Source organism: Lonchura striata, chromosome 28 (genome assembly GCF_046129695.1).
Source record: "Lonchura striata isolate bLonStr1 chromosome 28, bLonStr1.mat, whole genome shotgun sequence".
Classification (NCBI taxonomy): Eukaryota; Metazoa; Chordata; class Aves; order Passeriformes; family Estrildidae; genus Lonchura; species Lonchura striata.
The window spans coordinates 3514358-3533579 of NC_134630.1; the positions used below are offsets into that span (position 1 = coordinate 3514358).

The 19222-nt window shown below is 45.2% G+C and overlaps 1 protein-coding gene across 1 annotated transcript in view; it reads left to right on the forward strand.

Moving 5' to 3' along the window:
* Nucleotides 1-922: 922 nt before the first annotated feature.
* RFX2 (regulatory factor X2) overlaps nt 923-19222 on the forward strand; it is a 74078-nt gene continuing 55778 nt past the window's right edge. The window contains exon 1 of the mRNA XM_021544296.3: nt 923-1038. The gene's annotated coding sequence lies outside the window, so the exon portion shown is untranslated. The remainder of the gene's footprint in view (nt 1039-19222) is intronic.

Here is a 19222-nt window from a genome sequence, read left to right on the forward strand (position 1 = left end):
CAGAGCACAGAAGCAAAGCAGATTATTTCATCCTCAATTCCTGCTTCCAGCCCTGGTTCCCCCAAAACTGAACACATTTCTGTTCTCACTGACATCAAGGGCACTGCTCAAACACCTTGGCTTTAAGCCTCAGGGTTTGGGATCTGCCAGGGGCTCTGAGCTCTCTCTGGAGCTACTCCCCTCCGGGGGAGCACCCGCAGCCCCCGCAGCCCCGGAGCATCCCCGTGCCTTTCTGCGGGCGCTCCGGGGCGGCTCCCGGTGCTCCCGCCGCCACCCCAGCGCCGGGCTCGGTCCCGCTGCCCGTGGGTGACGATTTTCCGTCCCAGGGCGCTGTGCCGCTCTCCCCCCGCACCCCCGCGGACTCCGGGGGCTGCATTTCACCGATATTCGCTCAATTCGCCCCAAACCCCGCTGCTGTCCCCGCCCGCGCCCATCCCGCGCGTTGTTGCCCGTGACGTCACGCCCCGTCGCCATGACGACGGCTTGATGTCACGTGGAGAAGCGGCTGCGAAATCGAACCGCAACCACCCCCCGGCGGCAGCCCGCCCTTGTGTAATGCTTAACAGAGCGGAAATAAACTTTTAAATTTTTTTTATTTTATTTTTGGGGGTGATTTATTGAGGTGAAATCACCGAGCCGGCCCCGCCCCCTCGCCCCCCCTCCCTTCCCTCACCGCCTCCCGCGCGCGCGCGCGCGCGTCACGCGCCCGGCCCCGCCCCGCGCCGAGGCGCCAAACCGCGCGCCAACCGCCCGCCACGCCCCCTGCGCCACGCCATTGGCCCTCCCGCCACTCGCCCCGCCCTCTATCGTGACGGACAGGCGCTGCGCCAATGGGCGGCGGCGGAGCGCTGGGCACGCCTCCTCGGGGCGGGGCCGGGCGGTGACGCGGGGGGCCGGGGTAGCAACAGTTGCCTCGAGACCCGGCGCCCGGCGCCATAGTGACCGTAGCCCTGGAGACTGTTACTTGCCAACGGCGGCAACGCGCGGCCCCGGCGGCCGGAGCCCAGCGCAGCCCGCGGCACCCGGCGGGGACGGCAGGTGAGCGGGGCCGCCCCGCGGCGGGCTGGATGCGGGACCGCGGCCGGGGGGGGTGCAGGGATGTGCGCGGTCTCCGCGTCCTCCGCGGGCCGGCGGCGCCGGCCCCGCTCGTCCCGGCGCGGGATGCGCGGTCCCGCGGCGCGCCGGGGCGGGGGGCGCCGGTCGCGCCGCCCCCGGAAAGTTGGGAGCGGGGGAGCGGCGGAGGCGGCGCCGCCGAACCGCCCCGGGCTCCCCCTCTCCCCGGCCGGTGCCGCTGCCCCGGAGCACCGCCCGCAGCGCGGCCCCGCCCGGGCACGGGAACCGACACCGCCCGGCCGGCGGGGGGGCCGCGGCCCCCGCGCACCGCCGCTCCGGCTCCGCGGGGCCGCCCGGAGCTCCGCGCTCCCGGCTCCGCGGGCGGCGCTGCCGGGGGGTCCCACCCGGTCCGCGGGGTGCGAGCCCCAGAGTGTCCGCTCCGGGTCGGGAGGGGGTCGCAGTGCTGGGGTCGGCACCGCTCCGTACTGTACCCGTGCCCTTCTCCGTGCTTTCCCTTTTTCCGTGCTCTCCCTGCTGTTCCCGTCCCTCTCTCCCTGCTCTCCCCGTCCCTCTCTCCCTGCTCTCCCCGTCCCTCTCTCCGTGCTGTTCCCGTCCCTCTCTCCGTGCTGTTCCCGTCCCTCTCTCCCTGCTCTCCCCGTCCCTCTCTCCCTGCTCTCCCCCTCCCCACGCTGTCCCCGACCCCCCCAGCGCTCCTCCTCCTCCTCTTTGGGGGTGGAGGGACGTGGTTTCAACTCCAGCTCGTCCCTGGAGTTTGCCAGAGCTGGGAGATCCCGGCGCTCGCTTTCGAGTCGGTCTTAGAAATGGGGGGGAATCGCGGCGAGACCTATTTGCAAGCATCTGCCGTCTGTTCTTGATGTGGTTTCTGCTGTTGGTTTTGAATAAAGTGTGTTGTGAAACAAGATTCATCTCCTGTTAGAGTGGGATTTTGTGGACGTGCCTGTTTCAAGCGTGAGTTCCTGCTGCCTGATTAAATGTTTCCATTATTTTTACTTAGATAGCACTCCAAAGCCTTTATTTTGGCTTTGCTGTTGAAAGAGGTGAGACTTACTAATTAAAAAGCAGAATTAATAATAATTTTATTAAATATTGTTAAATCTACTTTACCTTTTTGCATTTGGAATGTCCTTAAACTGAGGCTTTAACTGGTAGGTTAAACTGAGAGCTCAGCTCCAGAATCATTTAGTCAAGGCTTTTTTCATCTGCTTCTGCCCAAACTTTTCAACTCTCTCTTGGTTGCAAATAATTTGAGAATAGAAAGTAATGTCTGGGCTAGAGAAAAGGAAAAAAATCAGTCTCTAAATACCAATCTTAAGCTCCTGGGCTTCCCTCTCCGCCTCTGCTGTTTCACTTTTCGGTCTGAGTTTATTTCAGTCAATTTAGTATCAGGTTTTATTTTAAAGTGGCACATTTAGTAGAAGGGAAAGCATTTTGGGAGGCTCATGGTTACCTCGTTCAAGACAGGTTGAATCAACCTTTGACTGTGTCTGCTGAGAGAGTTTGGGATCAACAGTTTGATTTCTGGGTGGCTGGTGAGGGAAAACCCCCAAAGCAGGACTTTGTAGGATACATGAAAATCTCAGCTCATATTTTAAAAAAACCCAACACATCCAGCTGTGTCTTCACCTCTCCCCCAAGGGAGGGGAGATGTATTGGAATTCTGTGAGATGTGTTGCGTTTGCCTTGGGGTTACACAGCTGTGGGCAGGCTCTGGGGGTTTGTTGTTTGGAGTTGGTGTTGTCAGAGCTGTTCCCATAACCACGAGCTTTGGAGCTGCTCATCTTTTTAATCGGAATCTGGGTTCTCAGGTAACAACAGGATCTTGGCCTGAAGGCTGAAAGCACAGACAGAAGGGGTTGACAGCTGGAATTTCTTTGTCCCTGCTTGCTTCTTGCAAAACAGGAACGATCCCAGTGCGCCTGGGGATGGGGATAGGAGCATCCACTGCCACAGAGGAAAGGCAGAGCCAGGTCCCTCACAGCCACCCCTGCTTTGCATTCCCTGCTGAGCCATTTGCATCTCATGAATTTCTCTCACAGGAGCGTGTCCCTGTCCTGGGGCCCCGAGAGCCAGCCCTGCTCCTGGGGAGGGCTCCGAGCCACTGGGAAATCCGCAGCACCTGGGGAGGGGTGAGGCTGCAGGCAGCACTCTGGGGTCTTTTCCTTTAGCATCAGATCCGACCTCTCAAGGAGTGTTTTGTAGGAGTGCCATATAAATTTGTAGCATTGCCTTATAAATTTGTAGCATTGCCTTATAAATTTGTAGCATTGCCTTACAATTTGTAGCATTGCCATATAAACTTGTAGATTTGGCCTATAAATGAGGCACCTCCATCATCAAGGGACTTGGCACCACAGTGAGCCCCTGCAGCTGGGCTGGGACGGAGGGATGGGGTCACCCATCCCAAGATTTAAAGTTGAGTGTGCTCTAGAGAGAGTTGCTGTTAAATTGTGTGTTAAGGTACATCAGAAATACACTTTCTGTGTCCTTTAGTGTGTGTAAACACGATCAGACCCATCCCTGGAAGTGTCCTAGGCCAGGTTGGACAGGGCTCGGTGGAAGGTGTCCCTGCCCATGGGACAGGGTGGGATTTCAGCTGCCTTCCATCCCAACTTATTCTGGGATTCTGTAATCATCGAGCAGCCAGTGCCTCCGATGACATCATTTATCCTGGCTTTTGGGGGAAACCCTCCAGCTGAGCGTATTCCCTGCCACTAAAAATCCACTTTCTGCCACGAAACAACTTCGGGGCTGCCACAATCGAGGCGGAATAGACGGCGCCAGTCATTGTCTTTAAATAGCCCCCTGCTTGTAACACCTCGGAGCACCGACAGCTGCCACGTTTAATCACAACATGTTTTCCCTGCCGATGGAGGCCCGTAAACAGAGCAGCTTTCGCCTGTTCCAGCCCATTTCCCCCGCTCGCCTTTAGCCCTCGCCGAGCTAAAAGCGGAGTCCGGGCGTGCTGCTGATTCAACAGGCGGGTCCCGCCCGCTCGGCTCCTCCGACGGAGTTTGTGCTGGAGCCTCCCGGGTTATATTTAACCCCAGCTCTCCTCCTTCCCCTTCCTCCCTCGGAACAAATGCCAGCGCAGCGCAGGGCTGGATGCCGGCCAGCGGGATGCCCGCCCGGCCTCGGGCATCGGGATCCATCGGGATCCATCGGGATCCATCGGGATCCATCGGGATCCATCGGGATCCGGGATTGCCATCACGCCGATATTTGACACGCAGGGGAGGTTTGTGGCTGTAATCTTGGCTTTCAGACGCCTTGTTTTGTCTTATTTGGACTGGCAAGTTTTATTTGGACTGGCAAGTCTTTATTCTTTTGTTCAAACATTCACAAATCCGGTTTATTGTCTGGGAACGTGCCGGCTTTCCCACGTCGGGATGTGTCTGTGCGAGCAGATTAGGGAGTGATTCTCAGTAAATACATAAATAGGTGACAAAATTTTCCTTCAGCGCAAACCATGGACCCCTAAACAGAGGAATCGAAGCAGTTTATGGAATAATTATCCATAAATCCATAAATAGGTGACAAAATTTTCCTTCAGTGCAAACCATGGACCCCTAAACAGAGGAATCCAAGCAGTTTATGGAATAATTATCCATAAATTAATAAATAGGTGGCAAAACCTTCCTTCAGCACAAACTATGGACTCCTAAATAGAGGAATCCATGCAGTTTATTAATTAATTATCCATAAATTCATAAATAGGTGGCAAAACCTTCCTTCAGCACAAACTATGGACTCCTAAACAGAGGAATTCGAGCAGTTTATGGGTTAATTAATCCATAAATACATAAATAGGTGACAAAATCTTCCTTCAGCGCAAATCATGGACCCCTTTACCTACTGAGCAAAGAGGAATCCAAGCAGCTTTATCCATAAATTCAAAAATAGATGACAAAACCTTCCTTCAGCACAAACTGTGGGCCCCTAAATGGCAGAATCCAAACAGTTTATGGGTTAATTATCCATAAATATATAAATAGGTGATAAAACCTTCCTTCAGCACAAACTATGGGCCCCTAAACAGCAGAATCCAAGCAGTTTATGGGTTAATTATCCATAAATACATAAATAGGTGACAAAACCTTCCTTCAGTGCAAATCATGGACCCTTTACCTACTGAGCAAAGAGGAATCCAAGCAGCTTCATCCATAAATTCATAAATAGATGACAAAACCTTCCTTCAGCACAAACAATGGACCTCTAAACAGAGGAATCCAAGCAGCTTATGGAATAATTATCCATACATTTATAAATAGATAACAAAACCTTCCTTCACAAACCTTAAGTCTCTGAGCAAAGAGGAATCCATTTGTACAGGGCACTTCCTAGAGTCTCTTTTCTTAGCACACAAAGCACAGAGAGGAAATTATTTCAGGGTCATATTAATACACAAATTATTTTCATTCAGTGGGGGAAGCAGAAAAAACAAACCCTTTCTCAACTTTTGGTGATGTTTTATAAGAGATGGCAATGTTTGCATTTCAGAAATTATTTCAGGACACGTTAATACACAAATTATTTCAGGTAGAGGGGAAGGGAAAATAAAACAAACTTGCTTTCAGCTTTGGGTGATGTTTTATGAAAGATGGCAATTTCTAGAGAAGCTTAAGTGTTATTAATTCAGCGGAGTTGTTAAAACAATAAGTAGTTATGTCTAGACATGTGATTTCATGTCAGTGAATGAGAAACTCTTCCCACAGTATTCCTGTTCACTTATGTCACTGCAGGGGTTAGGCAGTGTCTGCCCAGCAGTAAAGTTAAAAGGTGTGTTTTAAAATGCAACAGAAGCAAGAAGTTTCTCAAACAGAACTTTAAAACTTGGTTCCTTGATCTGGTCATAAAATCACAGAAGAACCTTTCCCTGAGATCCATCCCAATGCCCTGACACAACTTCATGTCATTCCCTTGGGTATTTCCTGATGTCCCACAGGAGTAAGGAGCTGTAGAAATCCCAATTTAAGGAATTTAAAAATTCATTTAAAAGCAGTTCATAAGTTTGCTTTTTCCCTGAGTATTAGGGATTTGTTTTTCTGAGCTTAATAAATGCCAGAGAAGTCTCAGTGTTGTACAAATGTGTCGTGGGAGGAAACTTTGCAAGAGGTTAATGACAGAACATTGCAGTCAAAGGAACAGGTCACAGAATGCTGCACCAATAATGACTTTCATATAAAGAATATGCAAACAAAAATCAGATGCTTTGTTTTCTTGTCCCAAATCTGAAAGAAATCCTCATCAAGAAGCTGACAGAAATATTAATTATATTGACTGTAGAGATATTCCTCCCTGATGCTGCATTTAGCTCACTGGTGCATATGCCCACCATCCAGGTTCTGCAAATCCTTTTTTTTTTTTTTTTTTTTTTTTCTCTCTGTGTGAGGGAGTTTTTCTTTGGCTTCATGTGCAGAATGTGTGGATGTGTGTGAGGACAAAGAGCAGCAGGTACCTGTGTGCAGGCTCTGAGGAGGAGCAGCTTGAGACACATCCGTGTCTCCCCTGGCAGGGGATGCCTTGAACAGAGACTGGACAGAGCTAAAGAATAAAGCAGGGATTTATTAAAAGGCCTCAGTGGATCCACCTTGGGCAGCACAACCCAAAATGGTCACAAAATGGATGAGCAGCCCATTTGTCTCTCACTTTGATCAGTTCTGCTCCATTGGGATATTGGAGTTCATTGTCCAATTCCAGCTCCAGCCCAGGCAGTCCCATCCTGCTTGTTTTTCTCTCTTCGTTCCACGTTGTTTGTGCTCTTGGGCTGAGATTTGGATCATTTGTCCTTGGTGCCCAGCTGGAGCAGGAATTGTTTTGTCTCCCTGCTCTGTGCAGAGAGCTCAGCATCCCCTCATGTAGCCCAGACCCACACACTAAAGCAGCACAGAACCTGAAACATAGAAAAGCTCAAACCTGAGGCATCAGAGTGACTGCATGCTCTGACTTCTTCAAGGCATCTCTGGTCCTTACAAAGTCTAATCCTAGCAACGAAAGCAAGGAACATGAGCAGGAACAAAGCAGAAGTTCAGGGCATGGCACTGTGTTCAGCATCTCTGAATCAGGAGTGGCAGGACAAGGGGGAATGGGTTGAAACTGAAAGAGAGGAAATTTAGATTTGATAACCAAAGAAATTCTTCTCTGTCAGGAGGGTGAACCAAAGGTTTTCAGAGAAGATGTGCCTGTCTCATCCCTGGCAGTGTCCAAGGCCAGGCTGGAGAGGACTTGGAGCACCTTGGGATAGTGAAGGTGTCCCTGCCATGGCAGGGATGAGATTTCAGGTCTCTTCCAACCCAAATCATTCCATGACTCCGTGAGATTTCCTGGCTCCCTCTCAAAGCCAGAGCAGCAGGGCTCACCTTCCAGGGCTTTCAGAGCAGTTCAAATCCTAGGAATTGCTGTTTGGCACATAAAATTATATTTCCCCCATCCCTTCTAGAGAGAATAGGATCCTGGCTGGAATTACTTCTCTCCCAATGAGCTTTGCAGTGCACATTTTCCCTTTCCCATCAGGAACCAAACCCATGCTGCAGCCTCACAAACAACATCCCATTTGCAGCCGTGCTGGGGATGAGGGAATCCTTGTGGGCTCCACACATCAGGAGCAAATCCAGGTGTGAAGAGAGATGGTTCTGTCTCCATGGCTGAGTTTTGGAAGTGCCCCTTGGGTTTGGAAGCACGAAGATGAAGTCATGTGTGGGGGGAGGCACCAGTAATTCAGGAATTTGTCTGGGATTACGTGGCTGGTGGTTCTTTGAGGTTAACAGGAGGCAAAGGGTCGTGCTGAATGGAGCCTGTAATTAAGGATGCCTCTTCTGGAGGTGTCACTAGTTAAGACTGACAAGAAACATCAGGGGAAGAGGAGAGAATGGGGAAAAAGTGGGGGTGGAATGATTATAGGCAAACAACCTCATCAGAATTAGCAATTTCCTTAACAACCACCTGGTTAGTCATTGTCAGACTGTTCCTTAGTATCAGCTTAAGATCCCATTGCCACCATGACAACCCTGGAACCGTTCTGGAGAATTTCTGGCTTAACATGCAGCTGATTAAACATTCACCCTGCCCAGGGAATTATATCAGTTATTCTTGTTCTTCTGACCTCTGGTGTCTGGGAGTCCTGGAGGCTTTAGATAAAACAGCCTCACACTGACAGGTAAAACCCTGCACTGCCCCTGCCCTTGTGCAGCTGAGCAGGGACAGAGTGGGACATTTGTCAAGGCCCTTTTTTCCCCCTAAGACAGTGATTGGAGAAACCAGGGCATTGAGCACTGAATTATTATTATTTTCTTATTATTATTTTATTATTATTATTGTTGTTGTTATTTAGAGACATCCAGCAGTGCTACACAGCAATCCAGTGAAGGCCTCAGTGCAATGCTGGTGGGAGTTACTGTGTTCCCCAAATTTATGAGTGTTATTTATGATGGATGAGTGTCTTCTAGAACAGACCTGAGCATCTGATGACACTTTTGCACGCAGGATTTCTTGTGTTTTAGGTGCTGCTGGAGTGGAGCATCAACTCCTGTGAAAGGAAATGGCTTTAAACTGAAAGAGAGGAGGTTTAGATGAAATATCAGGAAGGAATTGTTCCCTGTGTGAGTGATGAGGCTGTGGCACAGGTTGCCCAGAGAAGCTGAGGCTTCCTGGAAGTGTTCCAGGCCAGGCTGGATGGGCTTGGAGCAACCTGGTCTGGTGGAAGGTGGCAGGAGGCACAACAGAATGAGCTTTAAAGCCCTTTCCAACCCAAACCATTCTGGGATTCTTTTTCTGTTCCCTTCTTGGCTTTCTCCAAGATCTGATCCTGAGCTGAGCTAATGCTTGATGATATGTGCATTGCCTTAGTGCTGATGGTTCCTAGGGTTGGCTCAGTTACTGGCTGGTAATGGGCAGTTTCAAAATTAGATTATTTATTAATTTTCCTTTATTTGGTGTATGAACAAGGCTGCTTAACAAGGCACAGGAACTCCAAATACAAGTGGCATTTCTCTCTCCGTCTCCTCATGACCATGGTGGGACAGGGTCTCAATGTGGGAAACGGATTTGTAGAAAATTCTCAAAGCCTGACAGAAAGACACGCTTATAGTGTATTGTAATTAGGGAATAGGTTGGTGTGTCTGGGCTGATGATCCCTGTGATCCCAGCTCAGGATATTCTGGAATTCTGTGAGCCCAGGCTGGAGCAGCAGCACCTGGAGATGTGTGCTGAGGTGGACAAGACCCTTCCCTCTGCAGCTCATGGGAAACAAGGCGTGGAAACAATTCTGCACTGAGCTGGCTCTTCCAGCCAGCCCCGGGACCTTTCTGACCAAATCTGATATTTTCTGTTTGCCAGGGCCCTGTTTGGCAGCTCAGGGAGGTTGTGCAGCCTCTGATAAGCTGAGGAAGCAGTTGGGAGATAAGCCCAGGCTCTCGGTGTGCTGGAGGTGCTGTTGTCAGCGCTGTCACCTCGCTGTTCTGTGCACGGGTATTTTTGTCCTCCTTCCCTGAGCTGTCTGGGATGGGCCAGTCTGAAAAACAATCCTAAATCCACCTCTGGGCTGTGAAATGTGGGGGGAGATGAGAATAAGTGCACATGGACTGCTTCTGTCTAATTTGTCTTGCATTTATATTGCACTGTTCAAACCCCTGCTTTTCACCCCAAAGGAGATGAAATGCAGATCTTTTCAAATATTCATGACCTTAAATGACCAATTATGGGAGGAAATTTTTCTTTAATAGGTACAAATAATAAGAGAAATAATGGCTCCTGATCACCAGGCTGGTCTTAAGAGCTTCCTTCTTCCTAGCAAATATTTATTCTCCTTAATGTGACAGATGTGCACCATTGTTAGAAAACTTCCACCTGCCAGGAAGGTGAAATATCCTCCACAGAATATTTCTTTCAGCCCCTTAAAGAACCTGGGGTTTGCCTGCAGGCTGCCCAGCTCTCACAGCTGCTTGCATTCAGAATGTCAATTTTTCTGTATGAAAAATATAGAAGAAAAACCTCCCCTCAAACCAGAAATTCAAAGTTCACCCTCATATTTTAGACACCTCCTCTGTCACATTGGTCTGCACTGCTCTGAGCTGAGCTGGGCTTGCAAAAGCAAAGTTGTTGCTACTCCTGGTGTAACTTAGAGATCTGTTGGGGTCCATGTTTTTCTTTTGGAATAGGATTTACAGGAAAATCTGGGAGTTTTTATAAGATCATTCCCAACATCTCTGGCTGCCCCTGGATCCCTGGAAGTGCCCAAGGCCAGGTTGGACATTGGGATAGTGAAGTGTCCATTCCCACCCAAAGCATTCCATGATTTTGTGGTGCTCTGAATATTCCCTGGCAGGCAGAAAGCACTGAGAAGCATAGAACTGCTGCTTGTCGTGCTAATAAATGGAATTACTTACATTTCAAAGCATTGTCTTGTGTGCTGCCACCATTAGAGGTAATTGTGGAAGGTGAGGAGTTGTAAACCGCATAATTCATGTTTCAGATTGTACTGGAGCAGCAAATGTGCTTTTTGATTCTTACCACTGCTGTTCTCTACAGTTTCCTTCCTCCCAGTGTAAATGCTGCTCAGAATGTAAAAATCTTAAAAATAACAACAAAACAAAAAACATCAAATGAAAACAATCAAAAAACCCTAAATGCCCCCCCGCCAGAAAAAAACAAATTAAAAATCCCAACTTGGTTTTAAGTGAAAAGTGCAGTAATTTTTTGGTAACAATCAGAAAACTCTGTGTTCCCAGAGATTTATATTGAAATTTGGAGTCGGTTCATTATTTAATCTTATAAAGTGACTATAAAACTGATAAAGTATAAAACTTATAAAGTGAGGTAGAGGCACTGAAGTAGAAACAGCTTCTTTATGTCTTATTATCTAATATTAGTTCAAAAATATGCAATTTTGAGCTGTTGTAGTACCAGGAACCCCAAAAGGATCCCAATAATCTGTTACCCTGGATGGGGTGGGGTCTTGTGGGAATTTTGCATGAATTAAAAACAGGATTTATGGGTTGCTTTAGATGGTGAAATTTATTTTTCTTATCTTTTATATAGGCAGGAAGGGTGAGTTTGACTCACATCTTCACCACAGGCCTCAGAAGGTCACAAGGCCTCTAGTTACAAGACCTTTTAAGGATTTATTAATTAATAAAACACTGCCAAAAAGAATACTTATGCTTTTGACCGAATCTTTAAATATTTCATCTTATGGACTCATGCTACAGTGTGAGCTTTCTTAGCCAGTCATGTTATGACACACAAATTTAGAGTGCTACACTCTAAAACTTCTTATTACCTTTGTAAATACTGTTATTTTTTCTATATCTTAAGCTCTAAAACTCTAAACCTTCCTCTACTTACTTTAACATGTTTCTGCTTTAAACTATAAATCCACATTCTCGCTTCTAGCACCTAAGTTTGGAAGCCTTTTCCAAGATCTCACATTAAATCCTGTGTGAGTTTTATATTTTTTATTGAAGTTTATTTGGATTTTGTACTTGTTAAAACAGAAGTTAATTTATATTTTTTGTAGGGATTTTTGTAGGGATTTTTGTAGGGATTGGAGGATTTTTTTTTTAAATCTTGGAAGTGAAGAATGGATCTTGATATGAGAAATAAAATATTAATTAATTTTGTTTTGTAAAATTGTATAGAGATATGTAAGATAATGACATAAGTTGTTATTCATATTTTTTTATTATGAGCATGAGGAAACATTAGAGTAAAAATAATGTATGTAGTGAAGAAGAAATTGATAATAATTCGGAATTAAATAGGTAATATACATAATTAATAATATACATTAAATATATAATTATTAAGTATTATTTTTGTTATTTTAGCATTTGTAATAGTTGATACATTTAAAATATATACATAATTAATAATATATTAAATTAAATAATTATTAAATATTATAATATTGAAGTGTTATTTTAGATTTTGTAATAGTTGAAACATTTAAAATTAGTAGAGAATTTTAATTTAAATTTAGCAAATTTAGTAAATTTAAATTTAGAAAGTTAATTTTAATAATTTAAATTTAGTAATTAAAATAAATTTACTAAATTAGTCGATAATTTAATTTAAATTAGTAGAGATCATCTCACACTGAAGAAGGAGGGTTAATTATTAAATTATTCTGTGCCAGGACATTCCAGCACAGCTGCGTCACCCGGGCTGCTGGGAAGGGCTGTTCCTCTTAAGTGAAGAACCTCGGGGCTGTTTGCGTTAATCACCCTGTTAATTACCCTGTTAATTAGGGATAAACCCCATGGAGCGCCGGGATGCTCCTGGGGCTGGAGCCCCTCTGGTCTGGGAGAGCTGGGGGTGCTCCCCTGGAGAGGAGAAGCTCCAGGGAGAGCTCAGAGCCCCTGGCAGGGCCTGAAGGGGCTCCAGGAGAGCTGGAGAGGGACTGGGGACAAGGATGGAGGGACAGGACACAGGGAATGGCTCCCAGTGCCAGAGGGCAGGGCTGGATGGGAGATTGGGCAGGAATTGTTCCTGGCAGGGTGGGCAGGCCCTGGCACAGGGTGCCCAGAGCAGCTGTGGCTGCCCCTGGATCCCTGGCAGTGCCCAAGGCCAGGCTGGGCAGGGCTGGGAGCAGCCTGGGACAGTGATGGTGTCCCTGCCCGTGCCCAGATGTTCTCCAAGGTCTCTTCCCACCCAAACCATTCCATTGATGCCTCGTGCAGGCTGACCTAGAACAGAGGATGGACAGAGCTAAAGAATAAAGCAGGGATTTATTAAAAGGCCTCAATAGATCCACCTTGGGCAGCACAAGAGCCCAGCCAGGGCTGCACCCAAAATGACCCAAAATGGTCCCAAAATGCACAACTGCTCACAGGGCCTCTCACTTTGATCAGTTCTGCTCCATTTGCACATTGGAGTTCATTGTCCAATTCCAGCTCCAGCCCAGGCAGTCCCATCCTGATTTTTTTTCTCTCTTCATTCCACGTTGTTTGTGCTCTTGGGCTGAGATTTGGATCATTTGTCCTTGGTCCCCAGCTGGAGAAGGAATTGTTTTGCCTCCCTGCTCTGTGCAGAGAGCTCAGCATCCCCTCATGTAGCCCAGACCCACCCACTAAAGCAGTACAGAACGTGAAAATTATAAAAGCTCAAACCTGAGGCATCACCATGATTCTGTGACCACAGCCAAGACAGGGAATGGATTGCAGCCAGTCTCTCTGTGGACCACTTGGTCCTTTTCTGCCCCCTTTCCATGAATGCAATCTGCCATACAAGCCTGATCCCCCTTGTCATGCTCAGGATTTTGAAGTCCCTGACCGCTGCCCTGTGGGGAAATGTGCTTTGGCTTTAGCCCCCACAGGTCCCTTGCAGGCTTTGTGGTTGTGAAAATCAAAATCACCACTTCCTTGCTGGGGACTGAAGGGAGACATTTTCATATCAAAACATCTGAGGGTGTGACTATCACAAGAAAACCTCTGGGTTGAGCCCTGGTGCTGCCTCTGTGTCAGTATCTGTGGGATTTGGATTATTTTCTAGATATTTATACACAATGATATATAAAATATACCTGTATACATACATGTGCAAACACATTATGAGAGAGTGTATTTCCAAGAGTAAATTGTGATAAAGTGCAGTTCCAAGGGTGTTTATTCCACGTTTCTGATTGAGGTTTCTGTGCCACCTTAGATTCCTCAGGCCTGTGCCAGTCCCATATTTTTCTGATCCACAATCCACATCCATTGGCACTTCAGAGTGTGTTTGGAAAACCCTGCTTTATTTGCTCTGTGCTTTCATTTCCATTTTCCAGTAGGGATTAATTCAATCCCTGTTGTTTTGAGGTTTTGGAGGGGTTTTTTTTTTGGTGGTTGTTTGTTTTTTTCTTTTTGTGGTGGTGGTGGTGGTGTTGTTTTCCCCTAGAAGCCAGAAAGTTAAGATGGGTAAACTCCTAAGGATTAATATTTGTAAAGTGCTTTGAAAGCCTCAGGTGACTGTAGCTTTACTCACTGATCAAAACAAGACACAAATTTTTTGGGGATGGTGTCATTATTGCTCTGCTTCCTTTTTTTTTTTTTTTTTTTTTTTTTTTTTTTGGGATAGTGCCGCTGTTTGTGCCCTCCTGGAATATTTTGTGCAGAGGCACTTAGACAATCCCAGAATGGTTTGGTTTGAAGGGACATCCTGGCTTCTTTCTGCTCTCTGAAAATGATCCCCCAGTAAAAACCCTTCTCCAGAGGATTTTCCTGTTTAAAAATTTCCTCCCCCAGTTTGCTGGGGGTGGGGATCCCGCAGGGCTTGGGCTGGTGGAGATGCAGAGATGATGCTCAGAGCCATGTTTTGGTGCTGAAAAAATTCAGAGAGGGAAAACAGCCAACAGAACCCTGGAGAAATGGTTTAATTTGAGAAATTTGGGGGAAATAGTGCTTGGGGCATTTCTTGCTGAAGTGCCTGCAGTATCACTCTTCAGGCTGTTTTACAATCCAGATGAACACACGGCTAGAATGCTCTGAAAAGGGAATTTTGGAACAAAAATGAACTGCAGATGAGTAAAACTTTTTGTTCCGTATCGCTCTGTTTGCAGCACCCAGTGAAACTCAGATTTCCCTCTTTGCACCTTTAAAGTCAGTTTATATAATGGATTAAATTCCTCCAGCTGTATTCTAACCTCATGTCCTTAAAAAAAAAAAAAAAAGCTTTTTTCTTCAACTGCCACCAAATAATTAATACATCATACACTGCAATTCTAATTCACTTTCCCCTAAGAATTACTTAATACCTTGGTGATGAGTCTCTCCTTAGTCAATCATTAAGGAATTTCTGTTCTAACTTTTTCTTTTGGCAGCTACTTGCTTGAATTTATATTGTGATGTTTGGGCAACGAAATGTTCCACACAGTGAACGTTTTGAATGCATTCTCCTGATTTCTGAGTGCTTTCTGAATACATGAGGATTGAATTATGTGATTAGCCAGAACATCATGCAGTATTCTGCTGGGGAAAAGTAAATTGTCTGTGGATGAATTTCCACTTTACACTTCAGGTTTATAACCATTGTAGCACAGCAGTGAAGTGGAAGTTGGTGACAATTGACAGCCTGTGGCCACTCTGCAGTGATTTTTATACCTTTTTTTTTCTCAGGTTTATAAAATTTTTACTAATTTTCCCTGCATCAGAAAGTTAATATAAGAGCTTCTCCTCTTCTCTTCCCTTCCCTTCCCTTCCCTTCCCTTCCCTTCCCTTCCCTTCCCTTCCCTTCCCTTCCCTTCCCTTCCCTTCCCTTCCCTTCCCACACAGGGAAGATGATGGTGCTCTCTTTTTTTTCTCCCTTCCATCTGCAAAAGTAAAACTTCTCCAGTAAAAAAAAAAAAAAAAGTTAAAATTCGCTGTCAATATCTTGATTGCTGCCCTATGCCACTAACCCTACTCACTTTAGCACCACGTGGTGAATAAGCAAAAAATGTCCCTTCTTGGCTGGAAGGCTCAACTGGAAATTCAGGATTAAGAAAATCTACTTGGCTTTTTTGCCTTTGAAACAGTCAGATGGGATCGTTTAACTTAGCATTTGCTAAAGCTTATTTTGACTGAAGTCTCATGGCAAGTAGCACCCCAAGCAAGTATTTCAGAATAAAATACCAAATTTCTGATTTCCAACTCTGCCGCTGTTGGTTTAAGCTAACTGTGGTGATCAGATCCCTCCTGTTGGCACAGGTTCTGGTAGCAGAGCAGTGATTGTTTGTATACTGCATTTTAAACCTCGTGTTTTCCGCTGTTACGTTAATGGAAAACATATTTTGTCATCTTCCCCTTAACTCCCTGCCTAAACTAACTGGGTTTGGAATTCCATCTGGCTGCACAGAAGAGACTCATCCCTCTATTCCACACCCAAATCTCTCCTTGGTAAATAAAGGAGCCAATGAAAGGTGAAGTTTTTTTAAGAGAACAAATCATTCTGCTGTTAAAATTGGCAGCACCGTGGTCTTTCCTGGCTACCTGCTGCTCTGAGGCTCTCCAGAGCTGCTGGAAGCTGTTTCTAAAATGCTTTGAGCTGTTGGAACACGTTTGGCTCATAAATCCCCACAGCTCCTGGCCCATCAGAGACTGTGAGTCAGAGAGGAGGGAAGGGTGACTGTGGATGTTGTAGAAACCCCAATCCCTCAATAACAGAATAAAGTGGAGTTTCATGCTCTGTCCTCTCTGCCCTTCCTACAGGACTTTTTTTCCTTTTTCTGTTTGGGAAGAATGCTGCAAAGATTTACCCTATGGAATGTCAGATTATTGTTAGGTTGTACCTTTTAAAATACAGGTTTATGCAATTCAGTCACAAAGTTAAGAGAGCAACAATGGGGTGATAAACAAGCCATTCATCATTTCAAAAGGAAAAATAGAGTAAATCCTTAGTACAGTGGAAAACCTGAATGCTGATTCCTCTGATCCTTTTGAAGCTCTGCAACTCAGGCAGGAGAATCAGCTTGAGGTGAGTTGATCAAACCTCTGCAATTTTTCCTATGGAAAAAAATCCTTTGAAAGCTTCCCAGCCCACACAGAGCAAGGTCTTGGCTCTCAGTGCCTCAGAGTGATCTCCCTGTGCTTCATGTGATGAAAGCTCTTCAATATTCTTCACAGCAGAATAAAGCTGCTGCTGCTGCTGCTTCAGTGCCCTTCCACTGTGATTTTACAAAATCCAGAATGGCTCAATGCCTCAGGCAAGTCTGGGGGTGCTTAATATTCAATAATGTTCAATAATATTAAATAATATTAATAATATTCAATAATATTCAGTGATATTCAGCACTATTCAATAATATTAAGTAATAATCAATAATATTCATCAATATTCAGCTGCTGTTCCTGGAAACTCAGATATCCAGTGTTGGATTAAGCCTTTTTCTGCCCCACAGATGGGGCAACTGAGAGGCAAGTCTGGGGAGTGCTTAATATTCAATAATATTCAATAATACGCAGCAATATTCAATTATATTCAGTTATGTTCAGTAATATTCAGTAACATTCAGCAATATTCAGTAATCTTCAACAATATTCAGCTGCTGCTCCTGGGGGCACAGATACCCTGGAGTGTTGGATTAAGCCTTTTTCTGCCCCACAGATGGGGCCACTGAGAGGCATTTTAAAAACTTTTATTCCATTTTCAGTCTCATGTGAAGGGTGAGGCAATACAAAAGCTTTCTGTCAAGCTTTGAGAATTTTCTACAAATCCATTTCCCACCCAGGAGCATGGAGAGCATCCTCCTGCCTCCTTTGGTGTTCCAGCAAGGAAAGATCTGCTCCTGATTCTGGAGTTTTAGCACAAAACTTTTTGGAGTCAGCTGGGGTGGGGCTGGAAGGGAGGCTGGCCTTGCTCAGAACAAAAATGAGTTTATTCTTGCACTGGCAACTGGGATCCTTGTGGGAATTTGCCAATGTCAGGGTGGCCAAGAGAGAGCTGGGAACCTGGGAGGAGAGCCCTGGTTCCTCCCCATCGCTGCCATCTCCTTCGTGGGCTCAGAGAATTAAATTGTGCAAATTTCCTCCTTGGTGGGCTCAGAGAATTAAATTGTGGAAATTTCCTCCTTCGTGGGCTCAGAGAATTAAATTGTGGAAATTTCCTCCTTCGTGGGCTCAGAGAATTAAATTGTGCAAATTTCCTCCTTCATGGGCTCAGAGAATTAAATCTGAAAATTCCTTCCTTTATGTGCTCATTGAATTAAATCTGTGTAAATTCCATCCTTTATGTGCTCAGAGAATAAAATCTGTGCAAATTCCTTCATTTATGTGCTCAGAGAATTAAATCTGTGCAAATTTCCCTATTTGTGTGCTCAGAGAATTAAATCTGTGCAAATTCCTTCCTTCATGTGCGCAGAGAATTAAATCTTTAAATTTCCTCCTTCATGTGCTCAGGGAATTAAATCTTAAAATTCCTTCCTTCATGTGCTCAGAGAATAAAATCTGTGCAAATTTCCTCCTTCATTTGCACAGAGAATTAAATCTGCAAATTTCCTCCTTCGTGTGCTCAGGGAATTAAATCTTAAAATTCCTTCCTTCATGTGCTCAGAGAATAAAATCTGTGCAAATTTCTTCCTTTGTGTGCTCAGAGAATTAAATCTGAAAATTTCTTTTGTGTGCTCAGAGAAATCTGTGCAAATTCCTTCCTTTATGTGCTCAAATAATTAAATCTGTGCAAATCTCCCCCTTTCCCCTCTTTTCCTGTCCTCATTTAAACTCTCCCTGGTATTTGAAATATCCATGAAAAGAAGCAGTTCCAGGTGTGACTGGGTCAGAACCTCAGGTGATGCTGAGGAGATTCCTTCTCCCTCTGCCTTTTCTGCTCCTTTGATGTGAGAAACGGATTTGTAAAAAAAAATCTTAAAACTTGGTAGAGAGTTTATATAGTCTTGTATATTTATATGTATGCGCTGCAGGTTTTAAATAAATTAAACTAAATTAAATTAAATTAATTTAAAATGGATTTAAATGGTGTAATTTAATTTTATTAATTTTTTTAATTATTTTTATAGTAATTTAATTTTCATTGAAATTAAATATAAAATATTAAAATTTTAATTTCTAAAAAATTTGCCATTAATTCAAAATTTCAAATTTAATTCTAATTTTTTAAAAATCATTTTAAAATGAATTTATCCCATCTCTGTAAAAGCTAGAAAAACCAACACTTTATGACCTGCTGCACCCTTTCAGCCTGGACATTAGGAGGGATTTCTTCACTAGAAGGGGATTTAAACATTGGAAGGTGCTGCCAGGTGAGGTTTCCTGGAGGTGTCCACACCTGGACGTGGCACTCAGTGCTCTGGTGACAATCTGGGGATCGGTCACAACTGGGACTCGATGCTCTGGGAGGTCTCTTCCACCCTAAATATTACAAAACCCTTTTTCCTTGCATGAATATTCCTAGAAAACCTTTCCTTTGCTCACAGTGCTCTTCTCACTGGTATTTGCATTGCTGATTATTTGGCCTGAGGAGAAGAGTTGCTCTGCTCTCAGCAGCTGGTGGTTTCCTTTCCAGAGGAGATGGATTTGTTTTTTCCATCCCTGAATAATTTAGACCCTATTCATAGCTTAAAAATATTACTTTGCAGAGTAACGAGGTGCTGCTATGAGGCTGAAAATGAATGTTCTGATGTATTTCTACCTGCAAATTGCAAAACTGCTGCGTGAAGTTTGCTGTGACAAAGCTTTAGGGACTCCAG